General features: G+C 39.3%; 2 pseudogenes; one reads left to right on the top strand and one right to left on the bottom strand.

Moving 5' to 3' along the window:
• Positions 1–327: 327 nt before the first annotated feature.
• On the top strand, positions 328–6992 carry LOC124095364 (olfactory receptor 2G6-like; annotated as a pseudogene).
• Positions 6993–9919: 2927 nt separating this feature from the next.
• On the bottom strand, positions 9920–11949 carry LOC124095365 (popy Class I histocompatibility antigen, A-1 alpha chain-like; annotated as a pseudogene).
• Between the last annotated feature and the right edge of the window lie 281 nt (positions 11950–12230).

Genomic DNA, 12230 nt, shown 5'->3' on the forward strand with positions numbered 1-12230 from the left:
CTCATGGTTCTCTTTCTGGGATTGCTCATATGAGTTGAGCACCCAGTAATATCTCCCTATCTTGTCTGGAGATTTCCCAGTTCCTTGTCTCTCTGTTAGGCTCCAAACTTTAGCCCCTCTCCCTTAGCAATTCTCAATTGAGGAACCTCTTACACTGGGGTTCCCTTGGGTGGTCCCCTGGTCACACTGCATTCCTGTCCAAGTGAGAGTTGTTTTGTGTTGGGCAGTTGCTGTGTTGGGTTACCACTGCTGTGGAAAGGGTGGAGTTGGAAACCTGGTACCTGGCCAGCTGGAGATCCAATCTGGAAGCTGCCCCCACCAAGTATGATGAGGAAGGTGAGTCATGATGCAGGCAGTCTGCTTCCAGCACCAGTGTGTCTGGTGAGATGAGGGGAACTGGGTGATGACGTTGTGCTATGGGTAGGTAGTAGCTGAGTGACTTGAGTAGGAGTGGAGTTAAGTCTGGGAGTTCTGCAGAGGTGCTGATAGATGATTCTGGTAAGATGCTCTCAAGCTCTGCTTGGATACAACTTCAGACTTTGGGTGTTGTGGGTCAGGATTCCAGAGTCCTGATCAATGCTAAGGCTCAGAGCCCTGCATGTGGTCTCAGTGCTGGTGATTTCTGCAGAAAGCAGTTGTATAGGGATCCTCTAACACTTTCCAAGATGCAGTATTTCAATTAGGTGAGATCTGGATCACAGAGAAACACAGAATGCTGCCTTCCTCTGGCCTGCAATCTTCAAGTCCACCACTTGTTTATATTTTATATAGAGACAGAGTCTTGCTGAGTTTTTAGGGCCTTGCTAAATTACTGAGGCTGGCTTTGAACGTGTGATCCTCCTGCCTCTACCTTCTGAGCAGCTGGGATTACAGGCATGTACCACCACACCTGGCATTATGGTTTAATTTCACATGACTTTTAACATATATGTAAATCTACTTTTCAGAATTCTCATCCAATTACTGTTTTCAAACTACTCAGACAAATGTCATTGGTATTTTGATGGGGATTGCATTGATTCTGTGTAACGATAGCAGTAGTATAACCATTTGATAATATTAATTTTGCCCTTCCCTACTCCACAGATCTTCCTTCCATTTTCATGGTATCCTCACTTCCACCACCCCTCACCCTCCTTATTTTGTTCTAACTGTAATCATTGCCTTGGTAGCCGCCATCACCTCCATAGCCACTGCAGCTGCTTTGCTCACTCAGAGTATCCAGACTACTCAGACTGTTGTCTACTGCCATGACAGAAGCCTTTGTCATTCAAAATGACTTAATAAACTGTCCTGAGCTGCTATTTAAGTCATTCAGCAATAACTAGACCTCCACCAGGAACAACTAGATATTCTGTTTATGTTGCACAGGCTCACTTGAGACCCTGAATTTCATAGTATTTGTATCACCCAATATGCTGTATCTGAAAATGTAACCTTACACTTTTCTAATTTTTCTCAGTATTTTAAGGGAACTTGGGATTCTTACTATGTTATGATTATGCATAACCTTACTAAGGCAATTTTCAAAATCAATGAGATAAAGGTGTCTGTATTGACAACCTCTTATTTTTTTTTTCCTGGGATGGACTGAACATTGGAAAAACATGATAGCCAAATTACCTAATCCTTATAATGCTATTACCCTGGCCTTACTGTTTATAATAGCAATGATTTATTCTTATGTTGTGAGACACTTATGCAACCATGTAAAGGCCACCACATGAAAAACAGCAATCCTGGCAGAAATACTTGCAGCACAGTGAGATGTGGGGACAAGTGCATGGAATACTGCATACATGGCAGTGGCATAGGTTAAGGGCATGTGAGTGGCAAATGACTCCCCTGTGCTAGGTGTGTGAGTGGCAAACTACTTACCCTGTAAGCACAGCCCTGGGCATGAGGTCACATGTTGTATTCCCTGTGCTTGCTCCATGGCCCATTCCTTGATTAGTCACTGCAGGAAGAGTTGGCCAGAAATTGTATTGGTGGCTTCTTGTAATCTGCTTAGCTATTGCCTGAGTATATATACATGGTAACTGAACAATAAAATCAGACCTGATTCCTGCTTGGTCTCCAGAGGTCTTGATTTAGCAACTCCACAGCCACACTCTCCTCTACCCTGTTCTATGGTCCTAGTTGCTGGATGAGACAGAGAGCTCATGCAGATGCCAAAGAAAATTAGGCTCATATTTTCCTAATGGGCTATATAATTATCTGAATCTGAACATAACAATCTAAGATTTATAGATTTATTTGTTTTCTAGTTAGGCTGTTTGAGACCTAATCATAAATTTTCATTAGAAAGGCTTTTATAAAGGAATATTTATAATATCATAGTTAATCAATATGCTGCAGGGTGTTCTTTGGGAACCCCAAAATTGACCAATCAGAAGTTTGAATTTTCATAATTATACCTCTTAACTTTGCAAGTTAGTAGTTTGAACTATACTTATACAGGATATATAATTTATTTTATAAAAGGTCAATGGATTATATTAGTTCTCTCTACTTTGTGTATCTTACAATTAAAACATCTTAAAGTGTGTGGCCTTGAGTTAGATTTTAAAATGAATTAGATTTTTCTACAGAGAAATATTTATAAAGCAGAAAAATACCTCCAATAGAGAGATCACAGAAGACTTTTCTTAATTTGATTGTTGATTGTACCTTCAGTAATTGATTGCTTCTTAGAAAAGTAATGAATATTAATGATAGACGTATCTAATAGCCCCTATATCATATTATAATTATTCTTACTGTATCCGGAACTCTAATTACTCTATGTATTTTTTTTTAGTTTAAGTATCTGTTTAGTTTATATCTGTTGTGTAACTATTATGTATCTATGCATATAGAAATCATTTTATTTTCAACTTGCTTTGTTTTTTGCAGTTTGCTCATTGATGGCATATGTATTTCATTTTTAGGTAGTTCAGTATATATCTCAACCCTGTTTTGCTATATGACTCTAATGTCTATTTTATGTTTGTATTTGGGATGTTCATGATATGCATTTGTCTCCTATTCTATGTAACAAAACACTTTATTATTACATTATTTTATATGTGTATATTTTTTCTTTGTATATAATTCCAGCAATGAAATGCTCAAGTTTTTGTTCATTTTTTTTTTTATTGATTAGAGTATAGGGCTTTTATTCCCACAGGAATAAAATAGAAATTATTGAGAAAGATAACTCACAATTGGGAAAAATGAAAGGAATCAATTTTAGCAACCCTGCATATTTTATCTTACTGGGATTTTCTGACCAACCCCAACTGGAGATGGTTCTTCTTCTTGCCATCTCTGTTATCTACATTTTCACACTGCTGGGGAACACAGCAATAATACTTGTTTCACACTTGAACCTCAAACTCCACACACCCATGTATTTCTTTCTATCCAATCTCTCCTTCCTGAACCTCTGTTTTATGACCAGTATTGTACCACAAATGCTTTGGAATCTCAAAAGCCCTGAGAAGACCATCAGTTACACATTGCTCTGGGATTGGGCTCCCCAGAGTGTGTCCTCCTGACTGTTATGGCCTATGACCATTTCAATGCTATCTGTAGATCTCTCAGTTATGATGTTATCATGTACCCAAAGCTTCTCCAGTAACTAGTAGTTGTGTCTTGGACAAGTGCTTTTGTGGAGTCCACAGTTCAGACCACCTTTTTTTCCAACAGCTTATCTGCAGCCACCACAGAGTGGATGATTTTATGTGTGAAGAGCCTGCACTGATTAAAATTGCTTGTTTGGAAACAACCTTCTTGAAATATGAGCTCTCCATAGCTACTATCCTCTATGTGCTCACACCTTTGGGGCTTATCCTATGGCTGCATTGTTAGGAATATGTGGAGGATAAAATCCACTGAAGGGGACTGGGATCTGGCTCAAGTGGTAGCGTGCTTGCCTGGCATGCGCGGGGCACTGGGTTCGAGCCCCAGCACCACATAAAATAAAGATGTTGTGTCCACCAAAAACTGAAAAATAAATATTAAAACACACTTTCTCTCTCTCTCTCTCTCTCTCTCTCTCTCTCTCTCTCTCTCTCTCTCTCTCTCTCTCAAAAAATCTTAAAAAGGAAACAAACTAAAATTTTATCTCTAAAGTTGCTTCTATCAAATTATGTGATTTTAAAATACTAGAAAACTGGTAATGCCTGGATTTATGCTTATGAATAAACGCATATTTAAGAGAACATTACATTCTGAAAGAGTTCAAATTTAAGATGATTCTAAAGTTTTTTTAAAAAAATATGTACATTTTGTTATTTTCTTAAGGCAATAGGAAAAACGTATGCTTCCATTAGAGCTAAGAATTTGTTTAAACTATTGAATTAGTTACTTTAGTAACTAAAACTAAAAACATACCAGTCTGAGACAAATTATCATTTTGTGTTAAGCAGCATTAGGAATATGCAGAATGTGGGACTCTATATAGCATATTATTCAGACTTTCTGAGTAGAATTCTTTATTGGCTATGCATATCAAATCATTTAGGTCCAGAATTTAAAGCATTAAGATATTATTCCCCCACATTCCAGACACAATTTTACTGAATAAAACAAAAAACTGATCCGTAATTATTCCTAAAAGTAAATGATTCAAGAAGATGCTACCATGAGAGCAGAAAATTTGGGAGCACAAAGGATAACATCATAAAAAATAGTAAGTGAAGAGTCATGGAGGATTGTACTATGATCCAATCTCCTTTTATTTATTAAGCAGAGCAATTTAAAGTGAGCTGAACAAGATAAGATTTGCCTTCTCATGATTTTTTTGAAAAAAAAAAATATGCCAGCACCTTGTCTTTAAAGGAATTGGTTATACTTTTCCCTTACTTTTATAAAAAATATCTCATGGTTATCTGTCTCAACAAATGAGTGCACATCTGAGATTTTGTACCTGTGTTTTTTCATATGTATATATGAAATATTTCTTCATCATTTTTAAGAGGCAAAGATTTTATGTAAGCACTCCTATGTATGTTATTAAAGAAAATGTATCCTTATTTAGTTTACTTCTATATTGACACCTGAGTCTAACCCCATATCACTCAGATCACTTAATTAAATGTAAAAAACATCATCATCATTCACTTTGTCTGTGAGACAAAAAAAGACACAAAATTCATTCTAGTTATTTTCCTAACCATATTCTTCACTGTTATCCACCATTTTTTTGTATTGCAATTTATATTACTATGAAAAACGATTACTAACAAATCTATTCAATGATAGCTTAAAATTAGTCTCAGCATGCACCTGTTACTCCCCTCCCACTTAAATAGCCACTGTTGTGGTTTGAATATGAGGAGTTTTACAAAAGCTCCTGTGGTAATGCAGGAACATTTAGAGGTGAAACGATTAGATTATTAGAAACATAGCCTAATCTATTTTATGAATGAATCACTGAACGATCCACTGTACTGGGTGGTAACTGTAGGTACATGGGTATGGCTGGAATTGGGTCACTGTTGATGTGCTCTTGAGGATTATATCTTGTCCCCCTAGCCTTTCTCTCTCTCTCTCTCTCTCTCTCTCTCTCTCTCTCTCTCTCTCTCTCTCTCTCTCTCCCCCAGACACCATAAAGTAGCAAGTTTCCTCCACCATGCCCTTCTTCCGTGATGTTCCACCTCACCTCAAGCCTAGAACCATGGAGTTGGCTGACTGTGGACTGAATTTCTGAAACCATAAGCTCAAAACAAACTTTTCCTCCTCTAAGCTGTTATTATCAGGTTTGAGTGGTATGTTAGTCAGATTTTTGTCACTGCAACTACATGGAAGCTTTTCTTAAGTAGATTGTCTTTAATCTAACTTTTCACAATTAGGGGGAAGAGAAAGTTCATGAAAAAAATGAGGAGGTGTGAAATAGTTAATGTGATCAAAAAATGACAAAAAATTGCCTTTGTATTAAAAGACATTCCTAAATGTCTTTTAATAATTATATCTTTTCTTATTTGTGTAATTTCACTGGTTAAAAATCTTACCTAAGATGTTATCTCAAATGTTGTAGATAAATAGTAATAATGATACTTCTCTGGATTAAATTTCTGTTTTTCTCTTTCACCTTTGAAAGACAGAAGAAAACAATGAAACCTCTGAGGGAGGTTTTATTTTGCTTGGATTCTCAGACCAGCCCCAGTTGGAAATTATCCTTTCATGGTAGTTTTGATATCCTATCTTCTGACCCTTGTGGGCAACACAGCCATCATTGTGGTCTCCCGCCTGGATTCCAAACTCCACACACCTATGTACTTCTTCCTCACTAATCTCTCCTTTCTTGACCTTGCCTTCACCACCAGCATCGTGCCCCAGCTGTTGTGGAACCTGAGGGGACCAGCCAAGACCATCACATCCACGTGTCCCTCTCCTTAGGTTCCACTGAGTGTGTTCTCCTTACTATCATAGCATTTGACCACTATGTGGTTGTCTGCAGACCTCTCAACTACACGACTGTCATGCACCCATCATGCACCTGGCAGGAATAGCCTGGCTCAGTGGAGTGGGAAACACTCTGATCCAAAGCACCATCACCCTGTGGCTTCCTAGATGTGGGCACCGTCACCTCCACCACTTCTTGTGTGAAGTGACTGCCATGATCAAGTTGGCATGTGTTGACATCCATGCAAACCAAGTCCAGATTTTTGTAGCTACATTAGTTCTCCTCCTCCTTCCCATGGCATTGATATCTTTCTCCTATGGATTCATTGCACATTCTGTGATAAAAATTAAGTCATCCCAAGCTTGGTGCAAGGCTCTAGGGACCTGTGGCTCTCATCTATTAGTGGTGTCCCTTTATTTTGGGAGCAGCTCAGTCATATACATCCAACCACAGAGATCCTTTGGCCACAGCCCAGGGCATGTTCCTCACACTCTTTTAGACTGTTGTGACTCCCACCCTCAAGCCCCTCATATACACCTTGAGGAACAAGGATGTGAAAGGAGCCCTGAGGAGACTGCTAAGGAGAGAGCAATATTTCTAATGGACATTTTGTGCTCGAAAATTATTGAAGAGACATAATATTAAATAACCATTCCCTAATGTATAGTGCATGTGTGGCTGCATTTACTAAATACAGTGTGGCCCACATTGTCTCAAAAAAAGAACATTTAGATTCAACTTCTGTAGCACATGAAAACTCACATATGTGTCACAAATATTTTCACAAACTCTCTCATTAAGTATATTTAAAATGTTACTATGAATATAAATTACTAACAATCCATTCAATGATACAGTATAGAGAAAGAGTGGAAGACTGTCCCCCCATAAAATACATATTTGCTTGCAAACATGATTAGGGAATTAAAATAATATTTAATGTTTTAAAAGTTGAAAAGTATATATTAGAATGAAGAAATTATTGTAGTATTTCCTTTTAAGAAGAATCCTCTTATAACATTATTGCAAACATTTTGTACATATTGTTTCAGTTCTTTCAAGGAACAAAAATAACAAAACCAAACTTCTAAAAGAAGGAATTTTTTGGCATAAAGCACCAGATCTATGAATCTCCTTAAACTTCTACTGAGAATGCATTATTATTAACAAGTAATATTTAAAATAATTGTTATAAATAATTACTAAATAATTTAATGAAATACTAAACATTAATGTAATGTAGTTTCGGCTTGATTCTGGCTCTTCTTGGCAAAAGTTTGCATTCAATTCTATTTAACAGTCACTTGCTTTTCCCAGTGTCTTTATGGTTTTTGAACATGTGGACTGTGGAGCCACACTGCCTTGTTTTAAAGCTTTGTTTACACTCTTGCCAGTCATGATTCTCTATGCCCTTTACCTATTTTCCTCAGTTCAATCAGTTCTTACATACCCAGTACGGATTAAATAAATTAACTCATGCAAAATGTCTGAAAGTCATTCATGGCACTGGTAATTGCTGAGTGAGTCTTAACAATTATAAAAAAATACTCTTCAAAAACATAATTGTGCTCAGCTATCTCCATAGTCTTCACACAAAACTTCCATGTTTCTCAACATGTGCTTCATTAGTTGTGTTCATTGTTTTGTACTTTATATTGCATGGTATTTAATTTGTTGTTTACTAGAAACACTAAAGCCAATCAAAATCTTTCTTTACACTTTTTTGTATCAGCACCAATTTGTGCTTCAGTACTAATTTTGACTTTGGAATCTGTGCTCTAAAAAATATTGTTGACATTTTGAGTCACAGTGCTTGGGTTCAAAGCCCAGTCCTATGAATCTAATTAACTACGATAATGTTTAAGTACATACCTCTACTATGCCAATTCACAGTTTCCTCCACTGTATAAGAGTAGTAACGATAGTTCCTAATTTACTTGATTTCTCTTACCCTTGCAGACATAGGAAACTCTTCTCCAAGCTATCTCTAATGTTATCTTAACCCATTTCATCCATCACATTCACATTGGCACTGCCCAAGATAAGATCCTCCATCTTGCCCCTAACAAAGATTGAAAATATATAGCTCTGGGCAAGAATGGGTGTTAGTGCATCTTTGGTTTGGAGGGAAAACTATAATTTAATGGTTGTGAATGCCCTTAGATGTGCAGTATATTTTCTGCCTTACAGCCATTCATACCTGGCCCATGGACTCCTTGTGGATCTATTTCTAACTTCCAAGGCACTTAAAATGTTGGTATTTGTGACTGCATTTTTAAATTTCCAAACTATTCTCTTGATGACTTATTTTTTTCAATGAACACTTTGATTGTTCTAGAAAAATTAAACTCTATTTATGGCTATGATATTCTAATATTAAATTCCTCTTAAATCATTACACAATGAATTCTAAAGTAGCACAATATCTCAGGTTTTCCACCATCTTGATTGAATTTGTCTTTTATCTCCTCGTTATGCTCTCATTTATAATATTATTTAAGCAGCAATTTCTGAACATTTTTGTTAACCTTAGCACTTTATACCATGACAACTTCTCAAAGCCAAAATTAAATCTCACCTATTCCACAAAGATGTCCTCATTCAATAATAACTTCTTTCTCCTCTGACTTGCCATGCCATGTAGTATTAATTCATAAATCTATGAGAAAAGAGAATCATTCTATTTAAACTCAAATTTAAATACTTTGTTATAGTTAGGGGAAAAGAATATAATCAGAAATCATAGGGGATATGCTTGGAAGAGTGAAATGAACAAAATTGCTAGGGATTTGTATGTTATGTGAAGGAGGCTGGAAATTACTACAAGTTCTAGAAGAATATCTTGTTTTGCATGAGGTCTTGGGCACCAGAGTCATACCAACCTAGTTCTAACTCCTGAAGTGAGTTCCTTAATTTCCATATCTGTAGAGTGGAGTAACAGTGCCAATTTCATGATCCCAGTGTGAGGAGTAAGTGAGGACAACACCCATAACAGGCCCGACAAGTGTCTGGCATGTAGCAAAGCTCAACACTTATTGGTCTATTACTGGTGATTTTCCTCAAGGAGCACTATTAAATCAGAAGAAACACTATTCTTTTATGTCTATTGCCCATACCAGGGTCATGGCTCTTTCCATGCTCCTGGAGAGCAGCTTTAGAATGACACTGATTTTTCTGGTCATTTTCAGATGGTAGGAGAGGTGACTTTTCCAGTAAAGTATCCTCATTGTCACCTGTTTTCAGGCCACAAATATAAGATAGAAAGTAAATAGAAAAGAATTTATAACTGAGAAAATCAATAAGGCAAAAAGTACAATTTTGAAAAAATTTAATAAAATTGGTAAATTGCAGGCAAGATGATTCAAGGAAAAAAAGAAAGAAAGCCCAAGGAATCATTATCAGTAGTAAAAGTAATGTAGCCACTATTATTATAAATTCTAAATAGAATAAAAATAAGAGTCAAGAAAAGCTTTCTGGGGCTTGGGAAAGAAAACTCTGGCCTCACCCTTACTCTACCTGAGTTCTACCTCACATCATAATAGCAGCAAAAGCTCCCAGGAGAACCAGGCCAGCAACCATTACCACAAAGGGGATAGAGATCTGGGGAGACCTCTCTGGGAAAGGAAGGGAGGATAAGTGACCCTGGCTCTCAATTTTCAGTCCTGACCCTGATGAGGGTCTCCAGAATGGCTCCTGCTCTCCTGATCACAGGTCTTGAGCCCTCATCCCCTCCTTACACCATCTCAGGGTGAGTGGTTCAGGAAAACCTTCATGATGCTCATGGCACGTGTGTACCTCTGCTCCTCGCCAGCAGGCACTAACACAGCTGCCCATTTCTGGAAGTTTCTATTCCCTGCAGGCCTGGACTCCACAAGCTCCATTTCCTGGGTCTGGTCCTCCCTAAGCTGTGCCAAGTCAGGGTGATTTCTGCTGGGTAGAATCCTAGAGTTCAGCACCTCAGAGTGACCTCATGGTCAGAGATGGGGTGGTGGGTGACATATGTCAATGGGGAATCTGCTGAGAAGATTCAGCTAATTTGGACATTTTGCATTACTTCCCATCAGCCACTGAAGAAAGGACAGGAAAATAGGTGTGGGGTGGGAGCACAAAACCCATACACTAACCAGGATCTCCAGAAATATTCCTATTTTTTGTTATGTTCTGAATCAGGGTGAGACAGCCCAGAGGAAGAGGCTCCAAGCCTCTGAGAAAGATTGTGACCTGAATGGAGGCTGACAGCTAAGGAAACGAATTCCAAAGTCATTGGGTTGGGATAAAGAACAAAGCCAGAAAGTCGTTGTGGGATGCCCAAGGTTGCTGCCAGAGTCAAAGGAAACTGATCACTTATTTTAAGGATCATTTTCCTTCCAGCCCTAGGACCCCTTAGTTGTAATTAAGAGAAAGATAGTTCTTAGAATCACTCTCTGGTACAGCTTCTGGAAACCAAGTTGCACTCATACCCTTTTGGATCAGAGGGAGGACGGTATTCTCATGTGGATTCCATTATTCTCCCTCCTTATTGGCGCATGGGGGAATGTACAGGAGATCTGGAATTTGCATTGTAGCCAATGATACCTGCGCACTGCAGAGTCCCCTTCCTGTTCCCCAGGTGCTTGCGGAGTGTCCTTAAGCACTTCCCTTCCAGGTAGACCCTGTTTGCCTCCGCCACACCTTTAGCCTCACACTTGCGCTGGGTGATCTGAGCTGCAGTGTCAGCGATGGTCCAAGAGTCCAGGTCTTCCTCCAGGGCAATGTAATCCGCGCCATTGTAGGCTTAAGCCAGAACCCACAGAGGCGGTGCTAGTCTGGTCCCACCTCGCAGCCATACTTTGGATGGTGTGAAACCCTGGTCTCCTCCCAGGATTAGGTCCCCCCACCTACTCTGGCTCTCGCTTCAGCCAACTGGTGTCAGATCTTTTCGTTCCTGAAACAGAAAACAAAACCTGAGCCCCACGCTTTTCTTAGGTTAAAAATGAAAAGGAAAGAAGAAGTGGGTCACATTAGATTGGGTAGAGAGAAGTGATGGGAGGGGAGGGGCGAGGAACGGGGGGAATGGAAGGACAGCAGAATAAAACAGACATTATTATCGCTGTGGGTATATATGTGACTGCATGACCAATGTAACTCTGCAACCTGCACACTCAGAAAAATGCGAAATTATATCCCACCTGATTCAAATGTATGATATGTCAAGATCATTGTACTGCCATGTGTAACTAATTAAAACAAAAAAAAAAAAGAAAGAAAAAAAATGAGCAGGTCTCCCACTATCACTGTCAATATTTGACCTGGAGATTCGGGAGGCTCTGGCACTGACTTGACGACCTGGGTCACTCACCGTCCTCGCTGTGGTTGTAGAAGCAGTGCGCAATTTGCAGGTTGTATTGGTAAATCTGCTACAGCTCTTTGGCTTACCGCATCTCCTGGTCCCAGTACTCCAGCCCTTCCTGTTTCATGCACTGCGTCTTTAGCTCCATCTTTAGACTTGCGGCGAACTCATCCCCATCTTGAGTTTCAGGCAGAGGGAACTGACCCAGTGTGTCCTCTATGTACCCCATTTCGACAGTGTGAGGCTTCCTGGGGAGAGGTACCTTGGGTCCCAGGTTGAGAAAGCCTGGAGTGAAGTGGCCTGGATCTAGGGCTTGTGAGACAGAAAGGGAGGGTCGAGAAAAGAGAGTGGGTGAGGGAAGGGGGCACGACTCGGAAGTGGGGACTTGGGGAGGGGTCTGGGTCAGAGGTGAAGGAGACAAGGCTTCCCAGGGTCCTGTGTCCCAGCCGAGGCCATTTTCCTCCTGATCTCTCGCTCACCCGCCCAGGTGTAAGTCAGGGTCAGGGCTCT

Source organism: Marmota monax, unplaced genomic scaffold (genome assembly GCF_021218885.2).
Source record: "Marmota monax isolate L192 unplaced genomic scaffold, Marmota_monax_Labrador192_F-V1.1 WCK01_AAM20220418_F8-fsc00912, whole genome shotgun sequence".
Taxonomy (NCBI): Eukaryota; Metazoa; Chordata; class Mammalia; order Rodentia; family Sciuridae; genus Marmota; species Marmota monax.